The sequence below is a fragment of the Trichechus manatus genome, unplaced genomic scaffold, assembly GCF_000243295.1.
Source record: "Trichechus manatus latirostris isolate Lorelei unplaced genomic scaffold, TriManLat1.0 scaffold00087, whole genome shotgun sequence".
NCBI classification, from domain to species: domain Eukaryota; kingdom Metazoa; phylum Chordata; class Mammalia; order Sirenia; family Trichechidae; genus Trichechus; species Trichechus manatus.
The window spans coordinates 8,320,496-8,327,438 of NW_004444023.1; positions in this window are offsets into that span (position 1 = coordinate 8,320,496).

A 6,943-nucleotide genomic window follows, 5' to 3' on the forward strand; every position below is an offset into this window, starting at 1 on the left:
ATCCAATGTAAAGGGAGTTTCCCTGGGGTGTGGCCTGCACCACCTTTTATCTCTCAAGAGATAAAAGGAAAGGGAAGCAGAGAGTTGGGGACCTCACACCATCAAGAAAGCAGTGCCAGGAGCAGAGCACGTCCTCTGGACCAGGGTCCCTGCGCAGAGAAGCTCCTAGTCCGGAACATTGATGAGAAGGCTGACAAAGAGAGAAAGCCTTCCCCTGGAGCTGAAGCCCTGACTTTGGACTTTTAGCCTACTTTGACTATGAGGAAATCAACTTCTCTTCGTTAAAACCATCCACTTGTGGTATTTCTGTTATAGCAGCACTAGATGACTAAGACAGCTCCCTTCACAAATTTGTTCCTCACTGTTGTGGTAAAAGGTGTGTCCTCTGGGCACTCCTTGTGCGGGTCTGTGGGTCTAACCTGATAAATTTACTCTAACATGCCAGTTTCCCTAAGCCTTTGGATATCTTTTCTACAGTTACCAAGGCAGGTCTGGTACTTCAACCTGATTTAGTATAAGCCACCATGTAATCCATGCTTCAGCAACCCAACCAAATAAACTATTAGATTCTTTCCAACCTTTCGAGCTGAAACATTGAATGAACAATCTGTGCTTAGTGGGCCCATGTCAATAAACTCAGATTGATCCAACTTAATGATCCTTGTATCATTATCCCATACTCTTAAAAGCCATTCCTACAATTATTCCCAAGATTTCTGTTTGTACATATTAGTAAAGTCAAGCAGTTCTTTTGGAGTGCAGCATACCTCCTCCATGGTCACACTTAGTACTTCACCATTTGGGGCTCGCTGGAACTTAAGTCTAGTTATAGGTTTAGAAGCAAAAATGGGTGGTGGGGGTGGGTCCTTGCAACATTCAGCAATATATGTTTTAAGGTATCTACCCCAGGCAACATTCTGGGCAATGACTCTGACAATGCTCCGGGTGATATCTCAGACAAAGGCTCTTCAGACACAGCTGGGTTAATCTTATCAGATAGCAGAGGGGGTAATGGTTTTACTAAGGAGGTTGGCTTAGCTGACAAGGATGAAGTAATCTCTTCATATGGGAGAAAGAGGGCTGGTACTGTTGGTAGGAGTAATTTAACAGAATTTAAGGGCTCAGTGTTTCCAGCTTCCTGATTATCTGTCCATATGTCCCCATCTCAAGTTTCAGGATTCCATTTCTTCCCAATCAATACCCTCACTTTAACTTTAGACACTAGTGAAGTTTGAGAATTCAGTCGGCGTTGTAATTCAGCCACTCTTAAGACTCTGGGTTTAGTTTTTGGCAATATCAGCTCTGTTACTAAAAGAAATAAGGCTTTCTTTCAGGGCACAAGTGGCAACTTTAAGGTCTTTTATGTCACGCTTGAGCTGGGACTCTGAGGCCCTAAGCTCATCTCTTTGTTTCACCACTTTGTCTACGGAAAGTAGGACCAACCAACTTCCCTATACTTCTCATTCTGACAGAATTGTACAAAAGTATCAAACATATGATCACTCAGAGCCTCGTTTCTCACCAATACTTGATCTATCGGTGGTGATATTTTGTGCACTAATATTGCCAACTCACACCATAGATTAGCAGAGCCTTCTTTACTACTGGAGGCAGAGTCATCAGAGCCTTTAAGACTAGTCAGACTTCTGAACCAATTTAGAAAACTCATCCTTACGATTTTGTTTCTCTAGAACCACTCTCTTCTTCCTGAAAATTCCTGGGTTTAGAACGTGAATCTTTCCTTCTCTACACCTGACGTTTCTGCCTAAAATGTTTGTTGTCAACTACTTTGTTTCTTTGTCTAATTATGATCAAGAAGAACTTCATAGAATATTTCTCTACTATGCCTAGAGGCTTCTCTCCATTCTGTCTTTTCTCGATCCTGGCTTCTTTTAGTCCCTATAGAACACTCTCCATGAATTAATGTCCTGGAAATATGCAAAAGGTTCCTTTAGGGTATATAGATCTGGGAAGGCCTTGACACTTAAGATTGCTATTAAAGAGACGGTCGGCTGTTGGATATCATTAGGCTGTACTTCTTCGAAGACAGATTTGTTCATTCTTTTGGCAGTCCACAGTATGTTCAATATTCTTTCCCAACACCATTATTTAAAGGCGTCAATTCTTCTCATCTTCCTTATTCATTGTCCAGCTCTCACATATATATGAGGCGACTGAAAACATCATGGCTTGGGTCAGCTTCACCTCAGTCCTTAAAGTGACATCTTTGGTTTTTAACACTTTAAAGAGGTCTTTTGCAGCAGATTTTCACAATGCAATGCGTTGTCTGATTTCCGGACTGCTGCTTCCAGGAGTGTTAATTGTGGCTCAAGATAAAATGAAATCCTTGATAACTTCAACCTTTTCTCCATTTATCATGATGTTGCTTACTGATCGAATTGTGAGGATTTTGGTTTTATGTTGAGGCGTAATCCATACTGAAGGCTGTGGTCTTTGATTATCAGTAAGTGCTTCAAGTCCTCTTCACTTTCAGCAAGCAAGGTTGTCACCTGCATAATGCAGGTTGTAAGTCTTCCTCCAATCCTGATGCCCCATTCTTCATATAGTCCAGCTTCTCCGATTATTTGCTCAGCATACAGACTGAATAAGTATGGTGAAAATCCCACTATGATACACACCTTTCCTGACTTTAAACCAAGCAGTATTCCCTTGTTCTGTTCGAATGACTGCCTCTTGATCTATCTACAGGTTCCTCATGAGCACAATTAAGTATTTTGGAATTCCCATTCTTCGCAATGTTATCCATAATTTGTTATGATCCACATAGTCGAACACCTTTGCATAGTTAATAAAACACAGGTAAACATCTTTCTGGTATTCTCTGCTTTCAGTCAGGATCCATCTGACATCAGCAATGATAATCCTCATTCTACGTTCTCTTCTGAAACCAGCTTGAATTTCTGGCAGTTCACTGTGGATGTACTGCTGCAGCTGTTTTTGAAAGATCTTTAGCAAAGTTTTAACTTGCGTGTGGTATCGATGATATTGTTAGATAATTTCCACATTCGAATGGATCACCTTTCTTGGAAATAGGGATAAATATGGATCTCTTCCAGTTTGTTGGCCAGGTAGCTGTCTTACAAATTTCGTGGCATAAGACAAGTGGGCACTTCCAGCACTGCATCCAATTGTTGAAACATCTCAATTGGTATTTTGTCAATTCCTGGAACCTTGTTTTTCACCAATGCCTTCAGTGCAGCTTCAACCTCTTCCTTCAGTACCATCGGTTCTTGATCATACACTACCTCCTGAAATGGTTGAATGCTCACCAATTCTTTTTGGTATAGTGACTCTGTGTATTCCTTCCATCTTCTTTTGATGCTTCCTGCAACATTTAATATTTTCCCCATAGAATTCTTCAATATTGCAACTTGAGGCTTGAATTTTTTCTTCAGTTCTTTCAGCTTGAGAAATGCTGAGCATGTTCTTCCCTTTTGGTTTTCTAACTCCGTATCTTTGCAAGTGTCATTATACTTTACTTTGTCTTCTGGAGCTGCCCTTTAAAATCTTCTGTTCAGCTCTTTTATTTCATCGTTTCTTCCACTTGCTTTAGCTACTCAATGTTCAAGGACAAGTTTCAGTTTTTACTGACGTCCATTTTGGTCTCTTTCTTTCCTGTCTTTTTAATGATCCCTTGCTTTCTTCATGTATGATGTCCTTGATGTCATTCCACAACTCATCTGATCTTCAGTCACTAAAGTGTTCAACCTATCAAATTTATTCTTGAGATGATCTCTAAACTCTGGTGGGATATATTCAAGGTCATACTTTGGCTCTTGTGGACTTGTTCTAATTTTCTTCTGCTTCAACCTGAACTTGCATATGAGCAATTGCATATGAGCAACTGTCTGTTCCACAGTCAGCCCCTGGCCTTGTTCTGATTGATACTGAGCTTTTCCATCATCTATTTTATTGAAATAGTGCTGTGAAAATCTACCCAATAGGATTGTTTGATTTGTAGTCCTCGAGGGGACTGGTCAGTTTGTGGTTCTGTTGGGAGGGTCACACCTTTAAATTGACAAGGAGTTTGCTTCTATAAGCGGCCAACTCCACATAGGTTGAAGGGGACTTCACTATTGTCAACAAGAGTCTAGAGAGAGCAAGTCCTGTGCTGAGAATATCATAGACCAAGAAGAGAGCTGTAATACTGAAGACAGCAGGAGGCCCAGAAGGGGGCCTATCAGCAGAGAAACTGCAACAAGTACAGCAGAGACAAGGGGTAGTAAAACAGTGGCAGCAGTACGAGTGGCCAGAACCACAAGACTGTATTAATGTATGGTGTATCTTCAATCTGTTTTGAGATATAAAGGAGATTAAACAAGCAAGTGGTGAGTAAATGGAAATGTGGAAAGACAGATGCTAAGCCACACGGACATCTCCAAGGAACCATGAAGCAAGCTGAACAGAAAAGGACCTTCCCCCAGAGCCGACAAAGAAAGGCTTCCTCTAGTGCTGGCACCCTGATATCAGACTTCTAGCCTCCTAAGTTGCTAGAATATCAATTTCTGTTGGTTAAAGTCACCCACTTGTGGTATATCTGTTACAGAAGCACTAGATAACTAAGAATTTGGTACCGAGAAGTAAGGGTGCTGATCTAACAAATACCTACAATGTGGGAGTGGTTTTAGAATTGGGTAATGGGTGGAGGCTGCAAGATTTTTAAGATGCCTAACAGTAAAAGCCTAGGTTGCCTTGAAGACACTATTGGTAAAACAACAGCACTAGATAACTAAGACAACCACCAATCTTTTGGTTAGTAGCCGAGTGCAAAGCATTTGCAACACTTAGAAATCTTAACACCTATGATACATTCTGAATAAACAGAAACAAAATGCAATGCTAGTGGTTAAATGTGAACACATATACATTGTATTTTGGTTTTTTTTATTAAACCTGTCTTCGTTATCTAGTGCTCCTATAACAGAAATACCACAAGTGGACGGCTTGAAGAAACAGAAGTGTATTCTCTCACAGTCTAGGAGGCTAGAAGTCTGAATTCAGAGCACCAGCTCCTAGAGAATGCTTTCTCTCTCTGTTAGTTCTGGAGGAAGTTCCTTTTCATCAATCTTTACCTGGTGGTCTAGGAGCTTCTCAGCACAGGGACCCCAGGTCCAAAAGACAGGCTCCGCTCCCAGTGCTTCTTTCTTCATGGTATGAGGTTCCTCTCCTCTTTGCTCGTTTTTTTATATTTCAAGATATTGACTCGAGATACAACCTAATCCAGTAGTTTGAGTTCTGGCTCATTAACATAGCTGCCTCAGATCCTCCTCAATAGGATTTACAACACATAGGATAATCACATCATATCCCAAAACGGTGGACAACACCAAAACGTTCAGAATTATGGCCTGGCCAGGTTGACCATTTCAAGGGGATTCAATTCACTCCATGATATTTCACCCTTTGGCCCCCCCAAATTCATATACTTGCCATATGTAAAACACATTCACCCCATCATACCATCCCAAAGTCTTAAATCAAATCCAAGTCCAAATTCTCATCTTCTGCAAAATTCCGATTCATCGGTGACATCTAGAACACAAGTTATCTGCTTCCATAGTACAACGGTGGAACAGGCACAAGCTAGACATTTCCATTACAAATGGAAGAAACTGGAAGGAAAGAAAGGACAACAGGCACCAAGCAAGTCAGCAGAACACCTTACATTAGCTCTAAAGGCTTGAAAATAATCCTCTGTTCCCTGAGACCATTTAGGAAATGGCCCTGCCCACCAGACTCTGGGTGTTGGCCAAACTCTCCAGATTCTGAGTGGAGCTTCCTCAGCTCTGGGCTTCAGATCTGCCTTCCAGGCCCACTGGAACAGCAACTCTGTTGGGCAGCCTCATTCTCCTAGTCCATCTAAGTGGCGACCCTATCTCCTCTGTCCCAGCATGCCCCATTCTTCTGCCCCTTGGGCATGGCAACAACGCCCCCTCAGCTTCAGGCAGTGGTTCTGGCCCCATCCCACTGGCACTCATGAAAAGCAGCCCCATACTCTGGAATTGAGTTGATGAAAACCTGAATCTTTGAAACCTATGAGGCTGTGGACCCACCTTCTGAAACCCCCGAGGCCATGGATCCATCCTTTCAGACGCCAGAGTTCACGGTGCTATCCTGTGAGACTGGGGCAGCACTGCTTGCTGGTTCCTTGGTCTCTCGGCCCCTTGGGTCTCTTGCGCTGGCCTGGCATCTGCCCTGCTTGGGCAAGTATTCCAAAGCTCTTTAGCCCTACCTATACATAAGTGCCTGGAGGTACCCCACTCCACACTAAACCTTGGCCCGCACGCACTCGGTTCTAGCTCCATGAATCAGCAAATCAAGCTCCACTGATAAATGCCTGAAGGCACCCCACTCCGCCAGCAAGTCTCCTGGGCAAAGGCACTCAGCTATCTCTTTGGGTCGGCTCGTGCACCATCTTGCACTGGTCTCCTGATTCTGCTGTTGCTGTTTCTCTGCTGCTGCTTCTTGCAGTCTGCACCATCTCTGGTGTTACCGCTCTCCTCACTTCCTTTTGAGCCCTTACCAGAATTGTCTTTGATGTCCATAATTCCACCAACAATCTCTTCAAGGCACCTTAAAACTTCTTCCAGCCTCTACACATTCACGGTTTCAAAACTGTTTCTACATTTTAGCTGTTAGAGAAGCACCCACTCCTGGTACAAATTTCTGTCTTAGTTATCTAGTGCTGCTATAATAGAAATACCACAAATGGATGGCTTTAACAAATAGAAATTTATTCTCTCACAGTCTAGGAGGCTAAAATTCTGAATTCAGGGCACCAACTCCTGGGGAATGCTTTCTCTGTCAGTTCTGGGGGAAGGTCCTTGCCATCAGTCTGCCTCTGGACTAGGAGCTTCTCAGTGAAGGAACCCCAGATTCAAAGCATGTGCTCTGCTCCTGGCACTTTCTCTGAGGCATGAGG